The sequence below is a fragment of the Paroedura picta genome, chromosome 1 (assembly GCF_049243985.1).
Source record: "Paroedura picta isolate Pp20150507F chromosome 1, Ppicta_v3.0, whole genome shotgun sequence".
Classification (NCBI taxonomy): domain Eukaryota; kingdom Metazoa; phylum Chordata; class Lepidosauria; order Squamata; family Gekkonidae; genus Paroedura; species Paroedura picta.
The window spans coordinates 162,364,540-162,386,974 of NC_135369.1; the positions used below are offsets into that span (position 1 = coordinate 162,364,540).

At 44.3% G+C, this 22,435-nt stretch overlaps 1 protein-coding gene across 6 annotated transcripts in view; it reads left to right on the top strand.

The window, feature by feature from the left end:
• The window catches only part of GRHL1 (grainyhead like transcription factor 1), an 80,502-nt gene that overhangs the window by 36,188 nt on the left and 21,879 nt on the right, over nucleotides 1-22,435 (top strand). The window lies entirely within an intron of this gene.

Below are 22,435 nucleotides of genomic sequence, written 5' to 3' on the forward strand. Positions count from 1 at the left end.
AGAACAGTAACATCTAGCGATAACAATCTTTTAAAATTGGAACATTAACAATAACATTAACAGTAACAGTGGATTGAATCCCATGGTTCAGATATTCCCCCAAGATGCATTGCCCTTCTGTTTGCTCAGTGGGCACATCTGTGTGAGGAGGGGTTTCTGGGGGCCCAGTAGATGTTACTTCAGTTGAACCTCAACCAATTTCCTAGTGGAGGAGCTCCATTTTGCAGGCCCTAAAGAACGGGTAGCTATGACAGGGCCCAAAATTCTTTTGAGAGCTCGTTCCATCAGGTGGAGTTCAGAAAAGAGAAGGATCTGGCCCTGGTTGCAGTTAGACGTGCTTCCTTGGTTCCAGGGATCACCAGCTGGTTGGAGGTGGCAGAGTATAGACCTCTTTATGGGGTATATACAGAGAGGTGGTTCCTCAGGTACACTGGGCCCAGCCTGTGTAAGGCCTTAAAGGTGAGTACCAGGACCTTAAGCCTGATCTGGTCTTCAACTATTGAAAGACAAGGAGGTGGGCAACATTAATTTCAGCACAGAAAAAAGATTTCTTTAATGTTGAGCAATAAGGTCCTGGAAGCTGTAAAGTTTTACCTTCTCTTTGTTTTTTATAAGGAGCTTCTCTTCCTCATGCAATCTCAAGAACAGAATAAACTCTAGTGGTTTTGTATGTAAATGATATTTTAAGGCTTGGATTGTAATTGTTTTATTATATTTCTATGCTGCCAATATCTTTTTATATAATTTCAGCTGTATTTATGTAAACTCAGGGTTGTTCTTATACAATACGGACCCCCCTGACATGGCCTATTGGCAAAATGCATGGGGAATTTTTGGGATATTTAAGAGTAATAAAATATATATATTTACCTGGTTTTGCAACATTTTAATCATCCATCACTAAAACCACCACAAGAAAAGAGGGCAAGACTGGACCAAGGGCTCTTAAGCATATAAGCATGTCCACTTGCACACCTGTGCTTTTTAAGTCGTTTCTGTGGAATTTGTGGGTTTTCGAGTACGGCATGTGTGCTTTTAAATCTTACTGATCCCATAATTACCGCATATATTTTTTAAAATTACAGACCACCACATTCCCCCCTACATATACTTGGCACAAAGTAACCTGAATCAGTAGAAATCAACACGTTAGGAAAATGTGACACAATTCAAATCTGAATGCCTTTGTAGTATGCCTTGAACTTGAAGCATCTGTGTACACAGCTCTGTTTCCTGCAGCCCTCTTTGTGCTCTTGTGTCTATAGATGTAGTGGGGGAGCGCAAGCCTGACTCTTAGGCAGCCAAGCCACAGGTCTTCCTCCTCCAATCCAGACATTGCACAAACAGCTTATGACACTTGCTGAATGATTTGACCCCCCAAAAGTGTGTCTTAGGCCTTAGTATACCTGCCATTTTTTGTGCAATTTGGAGAGCGTTTGGCTTCAGTGGAATAAAATGGCTGTTTTGGAGGGTGAACTCTATGGCATTGTGCCGCCCTAAGGTCACTGTCCTCCCCGGGCCCCACTCCCAAATATCCAGGAGTTTCCCAGCCTGGATTTGGTAACTCTACCTTTTCCATCCCCAACTGGTGGCAAGGGAGGCGGGGATACAGGGACTGGGCAACTCTAGTCTGTATCTTGATTGCAACTTGATTCCCAGAAGTGCCACACTCAGTCTCTTCCTCTCTCCCAATTACAGCTGTAGGTAATAACCTATCTGTCTCTCCTCTCCCTATCAAGTATGTTAATTCCTAAAGAAACCTCTATCTACTTTTTAATCAGGTTGTGTGCCATTGTGATGGTCATCGTCTATAGGATGGCATTTTCTCGCTCTTTCTGCAAGGGCTAATTTACTATAGGATGGCTAAACTCCCCTCCCCTCATTTGCAATAAGCCCTGCAACAGAAATTTCCTAAACAAAAATATATTGTACTGTTTTTCTCAGATTACTGTGGGGACCCACATTTCCCGTGGTTCCTGGCAGTCCTATGCAGCCAGATTTAAGGCCAAATGAAGTTCCTGCTGTAAGCGCTTGCTCACTGCCATCTTTCCTCCTAGCATGACCTCTGTTTTGTCTAGCTTCCATTTCATACTCTGAAGTCTGAGAACATTTTGGTGCAGTGTTTGGATCCCCTGATTGAAATGTGTTTGAGTTCAGTCTCTCCCTCCTACCTCTCACCCTCCTCCATCTTGAGTGATTCCTTTCAGGGCTTCAGGGGATATAAGGAAGACAAAGACGTTGTCCTTTTCTGCTGGTGACAGCTGATCTGGGCACTGGCTCAGGAGGGAGGAAATGGAGGGCTTTCGCAGTTGAATTTGGCAGTGGACTCTTTAAGGAAGGATTTGTGGGCAGAGGAGAAGGTGATTAGGGGACGGGCATTGGAAACTGTTCCAAGCCTTTATTGCTAAATAAATATCCCTGTCTCAGCAAATGTCCATGATGTATTTGTCCTTTCAGGCTGAGTGGCATTGCATTAGCACCTGATGCCTGACGTGGTGTTACTTTGAAGCTGGTATCAAACATTAGAATTAGACCCTTGGGCCTCTAATGGATGGTGTTGATCCTGATAAAGTGACTTCTTGAGTCAGTCTAGGTCATCTTAGGTGCCCTTAAGACTTGGCAGTCCTATACAACTGTGCTGTCTTATTGCAAAATGCCAACTCCTCCAGTTCAGTGTCCATGCTGACCTAGATAATGTGGGTTGACATCTGTCCTAAAGAAGATGAGCAAGATGAGGCACTGCAACCAAGCCCTTTGTCTTGAGATCATCCAAGTTGGCAGCGGCAGAGGCAAGAAGAAAGCTGCCTGTGTTCTGAGTGAGCAAAATCAGTGACAGGGAAATCCTAAGCAAAAAAAGTCTTATGTGCAGGTGCAAAATTACTTCATTGGTATCAAGTGTGTCTTTTTTTAAATTGAAGGATATGGGGGGGGGGGAGTAGGAGATGAAGGGAGGGACAGGATTAGTTGTACTGAATAAGAGGTTGCCGTCTGTATTGTATTGTCAAGGGATATTTTTATGGAGTTTTATTGTTTTTAATAATTGTTGTGAGCTGCCCCAAGCTGACTTGTTGGGAGGGGTGGGATAAAAATAAAATAATAAATAAATAAATAAAAGTCCCTATGCACTTCACATATTTTAAATATTGTTTTTAATAACTTTAGATGAGGTCTTTATTAAATATAAAATTGTGTCTTTGTATATTCTCTCTGATGAGTTGGTTCTTATATGCTGCTTTTCTCTACCTGAAGGAGTCTCACAGCAGCTTACAATCGGCTTGCCTTTCCTCTCCCCACATCAGACACCCTGTGAGGGTGGTGGGGCTGAGGGAGCCCTAATATTACTGAAGAAGAAGAGTTGTTCTTATATGCTACTTTTCACTACCCAAAGGAGACTCAAGGCGGCTTACATTGTCCTTCCCTTTCCTCTCCTCACAACAGACTCCCTGTGAGGTGGGTGAGGCTGAGAGAGCCCGATGTTACTGCTCAGTGAGAACAGCTTTATCAGTGCTGTGGCGAGCCCAGAGTCACCCAGCTGGTAGCATGTGGGGGAGCGCAGAATCAAGCCTGGCTTGCCAGATTAGAAGTTAGAAGCCACCAAGCTGGCTCCCATGAACCCTACAGGGTGAAATGCATAGGGACTTTATAAAATAAGTCTTATTATTTATCACCTGGCAATTCTTCCTTTAAAAAAATCAGTCGGTTCGTGCATTCTGAATAAACATAGCAGATTTTGCAAAGTAATCAAAGAGTGGTGCTGGTAAAATGTGATTAAGATCAAGGACCTGGTAGCGACATGGTATTCAGGAACCGTTGCTGATTCAAGGGGTCCCTTCTGATCTTGTGAGGTTCTCCTTGCTGTTAGTTCTGAAAGTTGGAGGGAGGCCCTTAAAGAAATCAGTATTGAACATGGTGTTAGGGAGGAAATAACTTCAAATGCGTGTCACTCATATTTGAATGGTTACACAATAGTATTGTTGGCTTGACTTGGAGAGGGCTCAGATAAACGTGGTTTCTGGAGATCCCATATTTTTGACGGCTTGTTTCTTATTCTAGACATCATCGTCCCATAGCACAGGGGTAGTCAACCTGTGGTCCTCCAGATGTCCATGGACTGCAATTCCCATGAGCCATTGCCAACAAATGCTGGCAGGGGTTCCTGGGAATTGTAGTCCATGGACATCTGGAGGACCATAGGTTGACTACCCCTGCCATAGCATATCCTTTTCTCTTTTCAAGAACCTAAAAATTTGGAAAAAAAAATCTTTGTTTATTGTAGTCTAACAATACCCACCAGTGAGGGGGATGTAAAACTGGATTCTCATAAACAAATGTTCTGGATTACAGGAAGTGTAATCCTGTGCAGAGTTATTCCCGTCTAAACCTCTTGATTTCGGTGGAGCTTAGAAAACAATAACTATGTATAGGATTGCATTGTAAGGCTCCTGTTTAATCCGTTTTCTTCCTTTTTTTGAGAAAAGATATTTGACAGTGGTTCTTGATCAGATTACTTGTGCACAGAGAAGTAATTCTTTCCCAGAATGCTGATCTTATTGAGGAAAAGCCGAGCCAATTTCAACCATTTTTATTGCATGGCTCGTTTGACTTGTGGGTTGGTTTGTTTTTGGATTTTGTTTTTACGAAGTCCTCCTGGAGTGGGTGAAGTAAGGAAGCTATAATTGCTTATCCAATGGCTAAAGGGGCATTCTTGAACAGTTGAATAAACTTCCAATATGGTTGATACTGACTGAAATGTTTGCATTAAGGTACATTGTAAGCAAGCATAGTATACAGTTGAGCTTTAAAATAATTACACTAGTTTTCACCTTTGTGTCTGGCCTATAACCATGATAGACTGTTGATGAAAGCCCTAATGGTGGAATGCTTCTTCATATCTAAAAAACAAACTTCTACATAGAAAAACCTCAAGCAGAAGATTAGTGTAGGATTTTCCCTCCTGACCTGTTTGTTTTTTTACATCGAGAGTAATATGGAAATTTAGGTTAGTGCAGCCTAAATACAGGCTTACCCATTTCAGTGAAAGCTAGGTCACAGTTGACCTAGAACCACAGGAAAGACTTTGTTCAAGGGTAATGAGCATTGCTGATACTCAAATCTGCACTGAGATCCAGTCCTTAGGTAAGCAGTTGGTTCCATGTTGTTCTGCAAGCAGATACTATGTTATGGGATATGGTTGCTGATTGTAAGTAGATGACCTGTTTGCTGAGTTAGGAGGACAGACTGAAGCTTTCAACTCCTCCCCTTGGCAAATGCTTGAGGTTTCTGCCTGTGCATATCCTGATGCATCACACATAGAAATGTATCAAGAATCCCATTGCTGTGATTGAGTTTCCATGCTAATGAAGGCTTTCTAGGGTTCCTAGCTCCACTTATCTGGACAGGGATCCCTAATATGAATCAATATTTGTAACATATGTTTAATATGTAAAATAATGTAAAATAAATACGTATACATCTCATGGCCATTCATAAAAGTGACTGGAACTCTTCCTGAGCCCTAATGCTCCTTGTATACTTTATCACTCCCCAGCCCAAATCATACCTAAGCCAACCCTAACTCTAAAATTGACTCCAATATGAATCCATAATTTTTTACGTAATTTTCCCAAGTAAAATAATATGAAAACAATTTATTTATTGCATGGACTTTCCTAACCACGACTCTAACTCATTCGTAGCCCTAATTCTCCCTCTAAACCTAATTACTCCACAACCTGAACCATACCTAAGCTAACCCTAATGTAAAAAATGTTTCTACGTCCCATGGCCTTCCCTACTACTATAACTCTTCTCTAACTCACCTTCTAAACATAGCCATTCCCCAACCTGAACCATCCCTAAGCTAATGCTAACTCTAACTCTAAAATGGATCCTAATATGATGGTCCACCGCAAAAAAAATGCTTCACTCCTGAGAACAACCTGCAAGATTAATTATTAATTGTAGCGCTTTACAATAGCGCTTAAATTTGGCTACATTGGTGGTTGTGCAGAATGGTCTTAACTCTTTCCTAACTCTAATGTTTCCTTCAAACTAAACCCCTCCCCAGGCCAAACCATACCTAAGATAACCATTACCGGAACCAATACTTAACCTGAACCAATAAGGCCAATACTTAAGCTACCCAACCTAACCTCTACCCCAAACCTTAATGCTTCCTTAATTCTTGGTATCTAGCATTGCCATGCTTTATCTTTTATTGAAAGTCAGTTCATTTAATTGGAAAATGTCACATAATTTTTAAGTGTGTAAAATGAATAGAGCAAAAATACATATTTTCTACATTGATAATGTAAACAAATATTTTATATCTCCCATGGCCTTTCCCAGCCATGACCCTCACTCTTCCCTCACCCTAACACTCCCTCTGTATCAAACCACTCCTTAACTCGAACCATACTTAAGCCAACCCCAATATGAACGCTCTCTCTACACCTTACCAAACCCGAACCCGAACCACAGTTCTAAAGACTAGTAGTGTCGAGAGGGTACTGCCATTAATTGCAAGCAGAGGGTTGTCCATCACCAGGCACAAGTTAATTACAAGTTCTGTTACTGGTTATATAGCTGGGCCGCGTCCACCACTGAGTAAGCAGGAAGTGTGTAGACTAGGGCTGGCAGCCTCCAGGTAGGGCCCGGTGATCTTCCAGAATTACAATTGATTTGGAGATAATGTCTGTTTTGGAGTGTGTACTCTATGCTGTAAACTCCCAGCCTCCCCAGGCTCCACCATCCAAATCTCTGGGACTTTCCCAATCTGGAGCTGATAACCCTGGTATACACTTACTGCCCTCCAGGTAGGGCCTGGAGTTCTCTTAGAAATATGACTGATGCCAGTCTTCTGGAGGAGTGGCAGCTCTTTAGGGTGGCTCTGATACCATGTCTCTGTTGAGCTGAATTCCCTTCCCACCATATTCCCAGGAATTTCCCAGCATCAGAAGCTGGCCAACCAAGGAGTGTATTCAGTGTGTAGAATTCCATGATCAATGTCTAGTCCTTGCTTATGCTTTGTAGGCATTGTAGCTCTGAAATATAAATTCAGTTATGCCTGCTCGGACCTACATGAATTTTCAGCTTAGTTCGCAATACTGGGGAGAAAGGTATTGAGGCAGTTCTACATGAGACATATGACACATGTTGGGTCAGGGGTCTCCAGCTTGCAGTCACGTGGTTGACAGGGGGATGTCTCATCTTACTTACTTCAGAGCAAAGGGGTCTTCAGCCTTCCTCCTGTGTTGTTTTTTGTGAACCAAAATAGCCTCTTAAGGCCCTCTATGCCTTACTGGCAGGGCTCATGTGTCCTAGAATCAAGTGACTGAGGACAACAGCAGGACCCTCAGAGGCTGTTTCTGCTTTCAAAAAAGCTGGTGTGGGAGGAAAGGCTGAAGCCACTCCCCCACACCATACCTAGGGTTGCCAGCTGTGGATGAGGAAATACACGGAGATTTGAGGGGTAGACCCTGAGGATAGCAGGATTTGGGGAGGGGGAACTTCAGTGGCATTTAATGCATGGCAGTCCACCTTCCTAAAGTAGCCATTTTCTCCAGGTAAACTGATCTCTGTTGCCTAAATATCAATTGGAAGAGTGGGAGATCCCCAGCCACCTCCTGGAGGCTGACAAGCCTAGCCAAATGCCTCAGCGGAATTGGGACCTACAGCGTTTTTTAAGGGCAACTCCACTGATCAGAAACATGAGTTCACACTGGGCAGGGAATACCTGACCAAGCTCACATCACACATCTAACAGCAAGACAGTGGAGGACACTGTGACTCAGTGGCTCCGTGCCAGCTACAGTGGAACCTCAGTGGAGTACAATGCTATGGAGTCCAAAGCAGCCATTTTCTCCAGGGGAATTAATCTCTGTCACCTGGAGATTAGTTGTAAAACGTGTCAATACAGACTGGTATCCCCATACCTATGTGAGCCTGTGGCCAGTATTATACTATTAACATATAAGGACTTGTCACTGATGAAAGAACTGAAAACGGAGATTACCTGGATTCCGTTTTGACAGAAGTCCTAAAGAATAAAGAAACAAGGAAAACCACAAAAATAGAACATTTTTCTTTATTTATTATATTGCCAGTGGATAGGTCTGTTTCTCTCTGTTTGCTTTAGTTGTAAAACCCCACCGGGGGACTGGCCTCCTTACAATAGGGTAAGGTGACCATGCCTCCTGCTTTTTGCGGTACACTTTGGTAAAATAGTCCCACGTCCTGCCGTGGTTTTAAAAAGTCCTGCTACGCAAGCCTCCCACAATGAGCAGCGGCGTGGTGGTGCCTGGCTCCGGTGCGTGACTGGCCATCTGCCTGCCCACGGCCAGCATGCCTTGGCTCATTCCGATGGAGTTGGTAGCGCTGGGGGCAAGGAGCGGGTACGCAGCAGAGGTCGTGCCTGCTGGAGTAGGAAGGGCAGAAATAGATGCTCGGCCCGGTTCATGCTTCAGTAGCCTCGCCGGGCTGTTGCTGCTGGGGGGGGGGGGGGAGTGGTCCTTTCGGGCAGAGAACCCTCTCTCTAGCTGGGGGGTCCTGGGCGTTGTGCTGCCACCTCAATGGGAATGGGCAGGAGGATCCATCGCCTGCAGGAAACCACCAAGGAGGGGGAGAGTTATTGGGCTCCATATGGTGATAACTCAGCTGGCTAAGTTTTGTGCCGCCGCCATAAAAATCTGATGCTCTAAAGTAGCATAATTTTAAGTTCTATTTTATGATCTGTTTTAAATTGTATTCTATTAAATGACCATATTCTTTTGGTCATTTATATATTAACTTTATATAACTTGGTCTGAACGACTGTAATAAAGTTTGAATCTGAACCTGAATCCGGGCTCCATATGGAGCTGGCAGGGCCAACTTGGAAGCCTACATTCAAACTGCCCTCTGGCCTATTTGCACTATAAAACTCAGCTTAATTTCAAAGGATCGGAAATGAAAACCAGTTTTTCTTGATTTGGTCTTTCCCAGGTTAGATAAACTCGTTTTCTCTTTTTTAAAAGGAAAATGCTGTGTGGTTTGTACTTAAATTCAAGGCTTCCCCCACCCCATGACGCTAATCATAATAGGGGAATGAGAGAGAGAGCTAGTCTTCCCTTTTGCCCTTGACCATAAGAGTTTCGCCCTACATTAGTAACACCAAGGAGGTTATCCTAACGAAGCATCAGTCATGAAGCTTATTAAAATAAGGCCCTGCCACCAGATAAGGCTGTGTGGAGATTCCTGTTTGGCTAGAATGAGATGCAGAGAGGAGTACGCAGATGAGTCAGAGCAGGTTTATCTACATGTGCAATAACAGGGAGTGTCACACTGACAAGCAGTTTGAATGGCAAGTATTCACAGATGGAAATGAGTGCAGCAAGGGAAGACACCTACAGGAAGCACAGCAGAAGAACTCTCAGGGAAGATAAAAGGCAATCAACTTTCTCTTAAGGAGGAGAAGTAATTTTTTACTTGGTCGCCAGTTGAGGCCCGGATCCGGTTCAGGGTTTTGGTTTTAACCCTCAATGCCCTTTGCAGTCTGGGACCCACATATCTGAGGGTACGTTTGTTGCCCTATGCCCCCCACAGGGTTCTGCGCTTTGCGGGTGCCAAACTGCTGGTCATTCCCAGCCCTAGGGAGGTTCGCTTGGCCTCGACCAGGGACAAGGCCTTTTTGGTCCTAGGCTCTACCTGGTGGAATGAGCTTCCAGGATAGCTATGGGCCCTACAGGTTTTGTCAGCTTTCCTCAGGGCCTGTAAGACGGATCTCTTCCGCCAGGTTTACAGTTGAGGCCAGCGTAGGATGAAGATCTGGTTGGGCTCCCCAACAGGAAGTATACTATTGAGATGTCTGTCACCCTTGACCATCTTGGGTGATGTTTCTTTGACACAGCTCCCTGTAGACTGGGTGGCAAGCATTCCGTGTGGAGTAGGATTATTTTTTCCCGCCATATTGAGAGTTTTTACGTACTATTTTGGGTAGTCTTAATGGTGCTCCGAAGAGGGTGCCCCCATCCCCTCCATTATATCCTATGGGATGGACTCTCCATTGGATATAATGGAGGGCTGAGGGCACCCTCTTCTGGAGAACCTAGAAATGGACCCCTTGGATCAATCATTTTGAAATTTGGAGGGGAGTCAGGGAAGAGTTTCTCAGACCATACCTCAAACCTCCACCTCTCCAGGTCCTGGGAAAGGTGGGAATGCTGAAATTCCCATTATAGTCTATGGTGCCATTGACTTTCATGGGAGCCGAGGTGGCCGAATTGGGCCCTTTGTGCACAAGCCTACTCGTGATCCCATAAGGAGTGGTGTTCAAATGCACTATGCATCTATGATTATATGCATAGGCTTTGCAATGGAGAAGTATGGTTTTTAAAAAAATTAGTGGGCATCACGGGACCTTTAAGTTGCATCAGACTATGGAGCCAAGGGGATTGGTTGCCTGAATTGATTGACAGGCGGAAGCACAATGTGTATAAGCTGTGTTTCTCTCTTCCACCTCTTCCAGCATAGGTGAGGAGGGTAAGACTCACAAAAAGAAGGCAGACAAAGGTGAGACAGCAAAAAGGTGAGGGTCTGGGGGGCACGATATAATGTCGTGCTTTGCCATTCCGCGGGCGTGACACTATTTATGCTACTGTGCGGAAATGGCCTGTGTCTTGTGTTAGAAGGAGGGCTGCATCCCCATATCACAGGAGATGGCTGTTATTTGCATCTAGTTGGGAAGGACTGCCATAGCACCGGGACTGTGTAATATCCAATTAGGTGTGAAGGCAGCCCATTTCACTCTCTGGGTCATGCATGCTGTCCTACCAAAAACCGAGCTTACATTTTGATACGTGTTTGTTTCTTTGTCTCTGGGTAGAAAAACAGCTTGAATCCCTTGTTATTTTTACTAGAATTTCTGGCAGATCTTCTACTATGCTTTATTTTCCAGTTCCTTTAGATGGATTTCTTTTTACGTAGCTGTATTTTATGAATGCCAATTGCCAACAAGAGGAAGGGGCACTGTATATGCTACAGCTGTTAACTGGTAAAAAGCCAAATGCTGGTTAACTAACAAAAAGGTCAAAAAGAGCCTCGGTATAGGCGATGTAATAGAAGTGACATTTTTAATTGCCAAAATAGTAGTTGATGTGAGTAGGAAAGGCCATTTTTGATGTTCCTCCTTCAGTCCCTTGCAGGAACTTGCTGAAAGCAAAGTAACCTTAAAAATGATCAAGTATTTGATTAACTTTCGGTAACACTAATTAAAACTGGTTCTCACCAATTAACTAAAACTTAAACGAGAAGCCTAATGGGATATTTTGCAGCCCTCACAGAAACCAGAATATTAAACCTGTCAGCCAATTTAGATAAACCTCATAGATTATTTACTCTGACTCTGAGTTGCATAAAAGGATTTTTAATATTTTGATGTATGCGTGAGCTGTAATAGTTTTCCCTTGCCGTAAACACTGATGCACTGATGTCTTCTGAGCATTGTGTCTACTTAAGAGAGCCTCTTCTGTGATCTTTCTTATTCCTTACTGGAAATTTGGTCCGCCATCTTTGTTGTTGTTGCTTCAAGTTATTCCAGTAATCTGGATTGCATCACACTAGTGACTGTAACCCGATGCTGCATCTTTCATACCTTGCCAGACATGCATAGTATTCCATAGCACGACATCCAGAAATACAGCATTTCTAAATCTTATGTGATAACAGAACGTTCCTATTCAGCTAGACGAGTGTTCAGGCAACTTTCCTCTGTTTGCTAAAACTCCTAGAATAATCATCCATTTCATGTGTGAGAAAAGTGACCACACATTTTTATATAGTCCAGTTTATGACTTACTAATACGGCCACTTTATTGACTTGGTTATGTGCTCAGTTCAGTCTTTGGATGTCAAGCAATTATGTCAATTCAAATTCATAGAATCATAGAGTTGGAAGGGGCCATACAGGCCATCTAGTCCAACCCCCTGCTCAACGCAGGATCAGCCCTAAGCATCCTAAAGCATCCAAGAAAAGTGTGCATCCAACCTTTGCTTGAAGACTGCCAGTGATTAAGGTCACATTTTACTTGACTAACCTTTGTTAACTCTCTATTACAAAGCTTTATGTGATAGGACTCCAGGAAAGATAGAAGAGCTAGGGTTTTAAATGGGATATTTTGCAGCCCTCACAGAAACCAGAATATTAAACCTGTCATCCAGTTTAGATAAACCTCATAGATTATTTATTCTGACTCTTGGGTTGCATAAAAGGATTTTTAATATATTGATGTATGTGTGATCTGTAATACGCTCCATTTTTCTAAGATATTTTAAATTATTTGTTTCTATCCTAAGGGATAGCTTCTGACTTTATGCTTTGTTGGTATATACTGGTCATTTTAATGTCTGTCGGTTTCAACTTTTGTGTAAAAAAAACAGGGAACCTTGTGGCAAAATTCATAAAGGATTATAAGCAAACCACAAAGAGCCTCAAATGCACAAAACTATACAAATTGAGAAAGTGTACATACAATTTTAATAACAATATGCAAACCCTACAAAACTGTTCTCAAATCCAATATACTCAATAAGTAATCAAAGGATCATGTAACAGTCACATGTCTCCTCACAATCAATCAATCAGTCAACTTCTGTGCAGACTTAAGCAGGTTTCTGGAGTGGTAGCATATGCATTTTCTAAATAAATTAATACAGAGTCTGCTGAGATGCTAAAGTCCTGATTTGACAGTCACAATTGGGTATATCCTTTGGTCAGTAATCGGCAGTCTTCACAAGCAGCACAATTAAGTGATAGAAGAGACTGCAAATGTATTCACATCTATATCCCATCCTTTCTTTTTCATGAAGCTCAAGACTGTAAATACATAGACTTCTCAAGAAGTCACCTCGTCAAGCACTGGCAAGATGAACTTTCATAACATTGCTCTGTTTGGGGTAGTGGTTAAGTGTTGTGTTTAGGAGTGTGGACTTCTGATCTGGCAAGGCGGGTTTGATTCCCCGCTCCCCCACATGCAGCCAGCTGGGTGACCTTGGGCTCGCCACAGGACTGATAAAGCTGTTCTGACCGAGCAGTGATATCAGGGCTCTCTTAGCCTCGCCCACCTCACAGGGTGTCTGTTGTGGGGAGAGGAAAGGGAAGGAGATCAGAAGCCACTTTGAGACTCTTTTTGGGTAGAGAAAAGCAGCATATAAGAACCAACTCTTCTTCTTCTAACCATACCTTGGAACGAGAGACTGGCAATAGCTTTTGTGTGTGTGTGCTCTACTCTGTGTACCACAAAATGAATGTAGCCAATAAAAGGGTTGTCTAGGATTTTTCCGTAGTGAGTTAGATTTCTCTGCATGGTATTTTTACACCACAGAGAAAATGTACAATCCTCATTTTCAACCTGAAGTAGGACCATGGATTTTACCAGCTTCTTCAGCTGCATATGTTGATCCAGCCCCAGATCTTGACTGTCATTAAATTGCTTCCTTCAGAAACGTTCATGCATTGGGGACATTTGTATTGTTCTCCTGGAACTTAAACTGAACCTTGGCCATCACATATTACATCCTTTAAACCAGAGTTGAAGCTAACTAGCTGCTAGACTGATTTAGATGCCTTTTGTCAGAGACTCAAGCCTGGATCCCCCAGACTCATTACTCCTTGCCTGGGCAGCACCCGGCCCTATGAATCCTCAAGGTTAAATGCACACAGATAAGGCAGAGCTTTGTAAAAATATATTTTAAAATATTTAAAGGTTTAAAAATGGCTGTCAGTATGCAGCACAGTCTCTATAGCTCATCAACAAATAAAAAGCAAACTTTTCTATCTAATGCACTTAGCATCTGGTATTAGATGGCACACTTTCTTGCAACAGAAGAATCCAAGCTGTAGCTGAAAGTGCCTTCTACATCGCAGCCCATTATGATGTGGCATATCAAAGCATACTAGCTGGCTCCCCTGCGGTCTACAGCCTTTATTATACTCTTTTGTCCTCTAGAGCTAGGTGGTTTCTCAGGTCCAATCAGGAAGCTCCTTGATGGAACTTTCCAGAAGATGTTAATGTCCTAAGTCCCCCTTTCCCATATGATTATGCAACGGAGCACAGGTTCTCACAATTGACTGATTACCACATCCAGAATCTGGCCTTAAAAGAGATAAGGCTGGTATCTACAGCAAGACCCAAATCGTGGACACCTGTGCGCTGGAGCAAGGCTTGCTAATCATTGCATTAACCCTTGAGGGAGATTGGGATGATTGGCCTCACACCTTAAACACACTCATGTTTATGCAGACATTTTTGGTCGTTCTGATGTTTGTCTAAATTTAAAATGCAGATATTTAAAACTGAAAGGCTCTTGAGATATTCCAAGCTTGCTGCCTCCAATAAAATGTGGCTTGTTGCACACGGCCTGTTTAGCCTTCCAGACCTACAGGACAAGACCCAGTGTGTTTGTAAGTCCCGGTTGTTTTGCTGTTTGCCTCCTTTCCCATCTCCAAGCAGAATCTCTCTCTGGTGCCCTTCCGAACTTCTGGGGAGAGGCTGGAGATGTATGCAGTCTGGTTGCTATTGGTGAGCTGCAATGAACCTGTGGGGAAATGAGGAGGGAAGCCTAGGGCAAGCCAAGCTCTTTAACCCTTTCTCCTCACTCTTTGATCTTTCTTCCCTCTCCCTTTCTGTCTAGGCATTTTTCTTCGAGCAAAGTAGATCTTTATAGCCCTTCCTTTCTCTCCGTGTTCTCTTGCCACTTCATCTCATTTCCAAGCCTGCAAATAAAATTAGAAATACATGCATCACTTTATTTCACTGGGCTATTGAGAAGGAGGTTGAAATGGGAGCTCTCCATGGGATGAAGGCATAGAAATACATGGGTGGTAAATAGGTGGTGGCTGGAGATCTCTTGGTATTACAACTGATCTCTAGGTCAGCGGTCCCCAACCTTTCTGAGGTCAGGGACCGCCTCCGGGGGTGAGGGGAGAGCCGACGGCCAGGGTGGCGCGCGCACACATGGCAGCTGTGTGCAAAAGCGCACAAGCATTTGTCACGCATGTACGTTTTCGCCACCTGGTGGTGCTAATGTGCATGCGTGCAGCAGTCATGCATGAGCGTTTTCGCCACCAGGGGGCGCAAACACGCATGCGCAGCAACTGCGCACACGCGCGTTTGCGTCGCCGGCCTGCCGGCAGCTGCGTCTCCCTCTTCCCCTCCTTCTCGCTGTGGGGGAAGGGCAGGCACAGCTGCCGGCCGCCCGGTACCGTGACCTTCACGGCCCGGGACCAGGGGTTGAGGACCCCCGCTCTAGGTGACAGAAATCAGCTCACCTGGAGAAATTGGAAGGTGGATTCTATGGCATTATGTTGAAGTTCCTCCCCTCCCCAAACTTTGCTGCCCTCAAGCTCCACTCTGCAATTCTCCAAGTATTTCTCGACCTAGAGTTGACAACCCTGTTTGTGAGTGGGTCGATTTGTGTAGAACTGGAGCAATTTCTGTTGTGCATGTTGGAATGATGAATAAAAGTTACTGGTTAAGCGAAATCTTTCCCTCTCCCCACCTTTAAAGTTTTCCCAGCTTGGTGAGTCACTACTAGCAGGGGATAAGGGTTGGAGAGGCATGGAAAGAAGGCAGAGGAAAGGAAGGACTCTGCTGAGAAAGCATTGTAGCTTAATGCATCTGGACTGGCAAGATTTTCTGTTCTAGATTTGTGCCTCTGTATGCAGGAGTGGTGCTACCCAACAAACTGGGATTTCTGCTTTCAGGTGTTACCGCAAATCACAGTTATCGGGCAAAGTACAAACCGTGGTTTAGAATTCCAGTTTAGAAGCCACCAACAAACATGCATTCAGATGCCATGTTAAACTATGATTTTTAAAATGCATTAAGAACATAGGAAGAGCCCTGCTGGATCAGGCCAATTATCCATTTAGTCTCACACAGTGGCCAGTCAGTTCCTTTGGATGGTGCCCCATAGCTAGAAGTAGTTTGTTGGGAGAGCAGTTTGTTCTAAAGGGAAGTAGACTGAGACTGTGTGTTTGGCTGCCAGCTGCCAGCCTCTGCCTCACCCAGCATGCGCCTTCTCCCTTCTCTCCCCCTCACAAGGCATAAGGCCATTCTCTCCCTCCTCCCCGCAAAAGGGCACACCCCGGATTCCCACCCAGTACCAGCAACGAAGCTCCCACGAAGGCAGTGCACACAAGAGGCAAGCCAAGACATGGGGACTCAGATAATGACCACTGAGTTTGGCCTGCACTGCCCCAACCACTGCTTTCGCCTCCTCCTCCCATGAAATAGGCACCTGCCTGTGGCGGCAGCAGCTCCTCACGACACTCGGCAGTGGCAGCTCAGGAGTAGCAGCAGAGCCTGCCGGTGATAGCCATGTCGGGAGCTCACTGCACACTGCACTGCCTGCACCCAATGGCGTCCACATGACATGTGCACCACCATGCCACGCCCTACCTGCCCGGCACCGCTGCCTCTGCCACCAACTCCCATGGCCATCGCTTGCTCACCGCTGCCACAATCACAAGGCTAGCAGGCAGGCACTGGGACAGCAGGGCAAATCTGAAGAGGGACACTTCCCCTTCCAGCCCTCCTGTGGCTGCAGCCTATGGCCATCAACAAAGCTAGAGGCTAAGGAAGGGGTCGTCAAACTGTGGCCCTCCAGATGTCCATGGACTACAATTCCCATGAGCCCTTGCCCGCATTTGCTGGCAGGGGCTTATTGGAATTGTAGTCCATGGACATCTGGAGGGTCATAGTTTGACTACCCCTGGGCTAAGGCCTTCCCCTGATGCTGCCTCCTGGCTCTAGGATTCCATGTCTTACAATGATGTCTCAATGGGACGAATGATGTGGAGGACTTCCATGTTTAGGCAGGAAGTTAAATCTGAGTTTTTCATTTTCAAGGCCTGAAAGTTTATGTTCTGTTATTTTTTTAATGCAAATTGATAAGTTAGATTTAAAAGGCACAAAAGTCTTTTTTTTTAAAAGCACATTGATTGAGAACATTGAGCATATTCAAATTTGAGTTAATACCCCCATTTTACTCCAGGAACAGGCTTGAGTTTTGTGTTTCTTGGGCATATATGTAGGACTTGGCCGAGGCAGAATATCCTGACTTGTGCACATGGGTGTGTATTTTTCTACACTTGATCAGATGCAGCAATTATTTCCTCTTCATAAAAGAGCTCTTAACCCAGTGTAAATCTTGAGGGTACCTATTAGGTGTCCTAAATAGTAAACCTATGAACCTGAAAAGCTTCACCCAGCTTAGGTTTTTAATTAAGCTGAATTTGCTTCCTCGTACGAGAAGAGAAAAACTGCTGTGTGAAAATCACTAGTCTTTCTGTCTCCTCTGCCTTTCCTTGAGGGCATGAAGTGAGCCTTTCTACATTATGCCCTTTGCATAATCAAAGTTTATGAAGAGAAAGCATTTTCTATTAGGCTTTCAGTAGGCATAATGATATACTTGCAAGAGAGAACTGGCTTGCTGTAGGAAGAAGAGTCATGCCACTAGCTTGCTCTCTTTCTCCTATCTTTTATGCTTGTGAGCTAGACTAATTCCACATCATGGTGCGTAAACGCTCCTCAGCTTCATCTACAATCAAGTGGATAATACCTAACCTCACTGGAGAACACTCGTAATAGAGGGAACACAGTCACTACCAGGGGTTGGTTTGATACTGTTCTCCCCATCACAATCCTGCAAGTTTCTCAGCGCGGATCTTTGTGACCCCTCTGTTAAGGGGTTGGGGGCATTCACAGTATCTTTGTGGACAGATATGGGAAGTTGCTACTATAAGGAGGGGGAAGCCACTCCACCTCGTGCTTGTGCAGCAGAATTCTTGCGGCGTTGTGCTTTCGTTGCGAAGATTTGTGTGTGTGGCACTTTGGAGGCAGTATGGTACTATACTAAGTTCATTGTGAACCTACTGCTATAAATCAGCTTCAGGCTGGTTAACGAAGAATAAGTTTTCATTGGTGCACCTCGAGCCCAGTCGTTTAGAGTTGCTGAACAACTCGAAAGCTGAATCACTTGAAAATAATGTTAATATTAAAGCTTTGCATTTTTGATATGATTTTAGACGTTGGATCTCATGTAGCAGAAAACCTCCTGCTGAAATTTGTGCTGACTTTCTGCTATGGAGTTTAAAAGTTCACTAGCAAAATTTAAATATTTGAAGGCTAATGCAAGGGTCACCTTACCTGGGGAGGCCAGGATGACCTAGTTCCGTCAGGTCTCGGAAGCTAAGCAGAGTTGGGAGACCACAAAAGATGGCCAAGGTCACTGTGCAATGGCAATGGCAATGGCAAATGACCAGTTGCAACACTGTGGCAAAAAAATAATAATAAAAAAAGCACAAGGTCTTATAAGGGCATTTTAATTTTCATCGTAGTTATGAGGCTCAAAAACCTTACTCCAGTAATTCGGTCAAGCAGGCTTGCTTCCAAGGTAGTTATGTGTACTACAATGGCTTAGAAAAGCCCTTTTCAACCCTTTGGCCATGGAGGGGCCCCTGAAATAATTTCTCAGGCTTTGAGGAACCCCGGAAATTATTTCAGCCACCCCCATGATGTCACTGGAAGTGACATTTCCACCTGTGTTAACAGGCAGGCTGAAGGACTGGGCGGGGAGGGAGAGACAGGTGGCGGTTTAAGGTAGGAGTAGGTGCACAGGATCAACCCTCCTCCCAGGTACAGAAACCACGAGAGGAACATGCTTGGGAGGGGGAGCAGTAGAATTGGCGGGTACCCTAGCTTGTGGCTAGGGAAGAGGGGAAAGACCCCGGACACACTCTGGAGCTCCCACAGACCCCTGTTTGAGAATCCCTGGCTTAGAAGGAGCTGTTTACGGAATCACAAAAGCAATGTGACCTGTAGTGATTAAAGTCGAAACTACACGCTCCATGTGTTGATGTATGCTTGTAAGAATTATGTGCCTGGGATGAAGTCCAAAGGCCTGCCTGTTTAAGGGTCTTCTTTGGAGAGGGACACGGAGTTTTTCTTTGCTCTCGGAGTACAAAAAGGAAGCCGCTTCCAGCCTGTCAGAGCAACTGCGGGAGAATTTCCTGGAGGGGCGGGACTCTTGAAAGGGCTGTCTGTGGCTTTAGTAAAAGTTACACTGTGTGCATAAATTCTGGCATTGAGTACGTGTAATCAGTCACCACCTTTTGAAATTTGCATTTTAAACGCTAAGCAGACAATACTTCTCAAAAATGAACAGAGTTTAAGAATGCGGAATGTAGAATGGGCTTCAGAAGAAGAATCTTGCTGTACAGGCCAAAGATGAGCAGCAACTTTTGAAGTTACCTTTTTCTCTCTCCCGACAATTTTTGGGTGGGGTTGTAGCCGATTCCGCCCTTCGTCTTTCTTGTTCTTCTGAGTCGAGGAACGACGATTCCTGTCCTGAAAATCAGAACTGTGCTTTGGTAGGGATGATCCAAGCCCAATGGGCTTTGAAAGCCACTTGGGAAAAGATTCAAAGCATTGGAGTAGAAAAATAAATCTCAAGTAAGCTGCTGTGTATTATCTTCCTGGTAGCGTGAAGAATGCTAACTTAGTTTCCAGAACACCTAGGCTGATATCGGTCTAAACTGCTGTAAACGTTTGGCATAGAAAGTTGGATGTACTTAATCAGCCCAGCCTGATCCAAAGGCCATTTTAAAGCCCCTTTGAGATTTGTTCAATGCAACTCGATGTCAATTGGTGTGCTATTATCCATAGAAGTCCAGGGGCCTGCCTAATTTCTTGTGTATGATAGCTGGAGGTTGTTTCATTATTCATGTTCATAAGTTTTGCCCTAAAAGAAGACTGTAGTCTATAGCTGAGCATGCTTGAGCCCTTGGTACTATGTGGTACTGGAAAATATTGCCTAGTTCCCACACCCCGCCCTCCCCATCAAGCCCTCCCAGCATTTTTTAATTATTAGATTATTCTCTAAAATGGCAGCAGTGGCCATGGGTCAGACCCATGGCTACTGTAACTAGCTTAGGTAACCTCAGGGCAATACAGCAGGCGGCAAAGAGAACATGGGGGAAGGGGGGGAGTAAAACCTGGGTCAGTAGAATTAAACCCTTGAGTAAGAATCCTGCCTTTTGTTTTTATGGTTGGCTTCTAGTGTGAACTAGTTTATGAGTATTATTTCTGGCTGCTGAATGTTGTTTTATGCTGTTTCGTCCCAGTTTATGGGTAATTAAAATAATGTTAGTATTAATAACCGTGATACCAGTATTGTTTTTTAAAAGACGTATTATTTTTTCCTCTGTGGTTTTCTGGGGAGGTAGCATTTAAACGTTCCGGATAATAGTTCAGCACCCAGTCTCTGATAAGGACTAGGCAGGTAGTCCTTAAATGGGACAACTCTTGTTCACTCCTAAATCTACTCACATACTCCCTCTGGAGTTTCGATTTAATCATTGTGGCTAATAACCATTGGTAGTCCTGGCCTCCCACAGAGATGTCAAATTTCCATTTTAAATCCATTTAAATCCAAGTCTACAGTTTATTTATTTTTGTTGCGTGAAGACCACCTCCTGTCCTGAACAGACTGTCAATCTATGTCACTGGGTGGCCTATTAGTGCCTTCCTAAACAGCGTTACACCCTTCTAAGTGCATGGATGTCAAAGGTGTGACTCTGTGTAGGATGGCACACTCAGTAATTTTGCTGCCATCTTGCTTACTCTTCAATTAAACAAACAAACAAACAGAACAATAACATCACCAGGGCATCTTAAGTGCTAGCTACCAAGCTTCCTTAGCCCTCACTGAGGTATAAATCACTTCACTGTGAGTAGATGGTGGGAAGCTGCACAGAGGTACTTAAGAGGCTGTAGTTCACTGGTAGAGCACATGACTTGCAGGCAGAAGGCCCCTGGGTTCAATTCCAGGCACCTCCAATTACAGCTTTTTAGGTCTGGCATTATGGAAGTTTCATAAATGGAAGTATGTCATAATGTATGTGTTAAAGTCTTGGCTTTGCATTTTTACAGCTGCCCCCAGTGTAAAGAGATCTGCTTTCCTTAAATCTGGAGCAGTTTGTTTCTTGTCGAAATGTTTCCCTTTCCTTCCCCTTTTATGTTTCCTCCCCTAGTGCCCGGGGAAAGGGAGTCCTATTTAGAAGTGTAATAGCGGCTGTGTTCCACTAGGGGTCTCTCATCCCTTGCTGATAATCTTGAAATTTTTAACACAGCTTTGAAGAAAATCAGCATTTCATTTAGGTGAGATGCCAGGGATATTAAGTGTTGTATTTTATCTGGAATATATTAATGCCACTATTTTATTGTCTTGAGGGAAGGAAGGCGACTGTAAGTCATTTTGAGACTCCTTCGAGTAGCGAAAAGTAGAGTATAAAAAGCAACTCTTCTTTACCTGCCTTGACCTAGAAAGTGTATTAGCAGAGGTGTGTCAGGTTGCCTAGTTCTATCTCTTAAATTGAGGCTTAATATGTTGAAGTGGTCAGCTAAAGCTTTTCCTGGCAAGGAGGTAAACATCACATGGTAAATAACATTCGGTTAAAGGTAAAGGTAAAGGTATCCCCTGTGCAAGCACCGACCCTTGGGGTGGCTGACCCTTGGGGTGACGCCCTCCAGCGTTTTCATGGCAGACTCAATACGGGGTGGTTTGCCAGTGCCTTCCCCAGTCATTACCGTTTACCCCCCAGCAAGCTGGGTACTCATTTTACCAACCTCGGAAGGATGGAAGGCTGAGTCAACCTTGAGCCGGCTGCTGGGATCGAACTCCCAGCCTCATGGGCAAAGCTTTCAGACGGCTGCCTTACCACTCTGCGCCACAAGAGGCTCTTCACATTTTTTAACATTCGGTTAAGCCTTTATTAAAGGGACAAGACATTTCCCTTCTGGCCAACCTTACATCTGCATCTTTCTGCCTTCATAGAGAGAGAGTGGTTCTGGTATTGGTGAGGTTAAGAGGCTGCTTTTTAAGTTGAATGTTTGAAGGACTTGTAATTGTAGATCAGATGTGCTTGCTTTTCCCTTCCCTTCCCCGTTACATCTCAACAAAATTTCTGAAAAAAAACCCACACATTTTGAAAAGCTGAATAGGGGTAGGAAACCTGATTTAACTTATTCTGAGACCAAGATCTGAATGTTTCCTACAAACAGGCCATGATCTAGCTGTAGAAGAAGAGGAGTTGGTTCTTATATGCTGCTTTTCTCTACCCGAAGGAGTCTCAAAGTGGCTTACATTCACCTTCCCTTTCCTCTCCCCACAACAGACACCCTGTGAGGTGGGTGAGGCTGAGAGAGCCCTGATATCGCTGCTCGGTCAGAACAGTTTTATCAGTGCCCTGGTGAGCCCAAGGTCACCCAGCTGGCTGCATGTGGGGGAGCGCAGAATCGAACCTGCCATGGCAGATTAGAAGTCCACACTCCTAACCACTACACCAAACTGGCTCTCACCAAACTGGAGTTATATGTAGGGGTGTGGAATTCTCTCC